This window comes from Clupea harengus, chromosome 18 (genome assembly GCF_900700415.2).
Source record: "Clupea harengus chromosome 18, Ch_v2.0.2, whole genome shotgun sequence".
NCBI lineage: Eukaryota > Metazoa > Chordata > Actinopteri > Clupeiformes > Clupeidae > Clupea > Clupea harengus.
This window is the reverse complement of record NC_045169.1, coordinates 18,051,199-18,054,338: the sequence shown is the minus strand read 5'-3', so window position 1 is coordinate 18,054,338 and position 3,140 is coordinate 18,051,199.

The window sequence follows — 3,140 nt, the reverse complement described above, 5'->3', positions numbered from 1 at the left end:
GACCTTCAGCAGACATCCCTATGGCAACGCTGTCTACCATGTTACAATATGGAGTCAAGTGGGCCCCCAAATCTCTGAATTTAAACACGCGCATCGCCTCGGCAAACCTCTCCAAATCTGATTACGGGGATTATATCTTAATTGATTTCACTTGAGCACAAACATAATTTCTCTCCATTCAGAGAAGGATGGAAGGAGAGAGAGAGGGGGAGAGAGCGAGAGAGACTGGGAAAAGACATAAAAAAGGAAAATAAAATAAAAATGGAACGAGACAGAATTGAAAGTGAGTGATAGAGAAACAAAGTGAGAAAGAGGAAAGTGTTTAAAGCGTCTGGATAGAGAGTGCTATTATTGCCAGATGACTGAGTGATCATCTTTAGTAACTTCATCTTTCCCTTTGCAATACATGTCAAATTGCGCTGGTCTATTCATGTAGGTACAGTTTGAGTGAATGGGGATGGATTTGAATGTGTCTGTGTGTGTGTGTTAATATTCACAAGTGTATATGAAGGTTAGTTCAGTCTCTTGTGTGCGTTTGTGTGTCTATGTGACCAGTCAGTATGCATATCCACATGTGCTAAATGTGTGTGTGTGTGTGTGTGTGTGTGTGTGTGGGGGGGGGGGGTGTTAATATTCACAAGTGTATGTGAAGGTTAGTTCAGTCTCTTGTGTGCGTTTGTGTGTCTATGTCAGTATGTATATCCACATGAGCTGAATGTACATGTGTGTATATTTCTGTGTTTAAAGCACATATGTGTGAGCTTGTAAGTGTGGGATAGTGTGTGTGTGTGTGTATATTTCTGTGTTTAAAGCATATGTGTGAGCGTGTGTGTGTGTGTGTGTGTGGTGCACACATATTAATGTACATGTGTGTATATTTCTGTGTTTAAAGCACATATGTGTGAGCATGTAAGTGTGGGATAGTGTGTGTGTGTGTGTGTGTGTATATTTCTGTGTTTAAAGCACATATGTGTGAGTGTGTGTGTGTGTGTGTGTGTGTGTGTGGTGCACACACATTAATGTACATGTGTGTATATTTCTGTGTCTAAAGCACATATGTGGAGCCTGTGTGTGTGTGTGTATGTGTGTGTGTGGCACACGCACATTAATGTACATGTGTGTGTTTAAAGCATATATGTGTGAGCGTGTGTGTGTGTGTGTGTGTGTGTGTTGCACACACACATTAATGTACATGTGTGTATATTTCTGTGTCTAAAGCACATATGTGTGAGCCTGTGTGTGTGTGTGTGTGTGTGTGTGTGTGTGGTACACACACATTAATGTACATGTGTGTGTTTAAAGCATATATGTGTGAGCGTGTGTGTGTGTGTGTGTGTGTGTGTGTGTGTGTGTGTCACACGCACATTAATGTACATGTGTGTGTTTAAAGCTTGCCCTGCATATGGTAGCCATCAGGCCCATCATTACGCCCATCATGCTGCTGTCATGGCGGTATTCTGAGAGCTAAAATGATGACCAAAGCACTGATACCACAGGGGTCTCCACACAACGTCTGACTCACGGAGAGAAAGGGGAAAAAATCCCCCTCTTTCTTTTCTTCTCTTCTCCTTTCCTCTGGTTCTTTCTTTCATCTGGGGCGAACCCGAGTGATGGGAGTGATGAAGAGCAGGTTAGTTCTTGTCTGGTTCTGGGTCCGTTTGGAGCCAGTCCTGGTGGTTCTGGATTCAGATGTGTTCCATTTTGGTCAGAACCTCCGACAGAATGTCCTAACGGCAGAACCTCCTACAGATAGAACCTCGGAGGCTTTCTGAGATCCCCTGGGGTTCCGAACCGCATGTTCTCAGGGGGGAAACGGATTCAGTGGTTACCATGGAAACATGCCCCCCTTCTTTCCCCAAAATAGCAAGGCAAGGGGAAATGGACAAAAGAAGGAAACACAGACACACAAAAATACACACACATACACACACACACACACACACACACACACACAAACTCTCTCACGCACACATGAAGCTGTGTAGTGGCTGATGTCAGCATCAGCTTGTGTCCTAGCAACACCGTATGCAAGAGGCTGGGGTTCATGCCCAGAGGATGAATGTGTGTGTGTGTGTGTGCATGTCAGGAGTAAAGTGTGTATCTGTGATAGATGAGTGTACATGGTCAGACCAACCTCTCACTTTAGATAGAAGTGTATGTGATTTGTGTGTGTATCTTTGTGTGAGTCTGTGTTAGACAGATATGAGTCTTTTGTGTGTGTATATGTTTGTATGTGTGTGTGTGTGTGTTTGACTAAAGAAGCACACTACGGTACTGACTACAACCGATAGCTCTTTTCCAGCTTGTAGGGGTCAGATTACCTCACTGCTCCCCTCTGCCCCCTCAACAGCCTCTGATCCACCTTCTGTGTGTGTGTGTGTGTGTGTGTGTGTGTGAGTGTGTGTGTGTGTGTTTTTGTGTGTGTGTGTGTGTGTGTGTGTGTGGCGGGGAAGTGGAGGTCAAAAGGCTGGCTGTGTGTCTTCTGAGAATAGAAACCCAAACACAAAATCTATACTCATCAGAACACGTATTCAGAAACAAACACATTATCTATATACCATTGAAGACACAAACACACACACACACACACACACACACACACACACACACACACACACAAACACATAGACACAAGTTGGATCAAGATGGAACACACACACATCCACGCATACCACCACCATCAGACAGACACACACACACACACACACAAACACAAAAAACCCACACCAGACACCAATGGTGCTTAAACAATTTTTGTTTGTTTTTTAATTAACATTTTTTTCCAAAGCAGGAATGTACTAGTTTTTTTTTTTTTTACCCTCTTGCTCAGAGGTGTGTCTTTAAGGGGGAGGTGAGGGGAGGTGGGGGTGATAGGGGGGTGAGGGGGTGTGAGGGAGGAAGGGAGGGAGGTACTCAGATACAGAAAAATGAAAAAGAAAAGAAGAAAAATGGCCAAACGAAAAGACAGCGCTCACACAAGTAGTAGTAGTAGTAGTAGTAGTAGTAGTATTAGTATTAGTAGTGTTCCACACCACAGAAACAAGAATCTTAACACAGCACTTTTTAGTAACGGACCCAGGCCACTCTGGCAAGAAACACACACACACACATACACACACACACACACACACACACACACA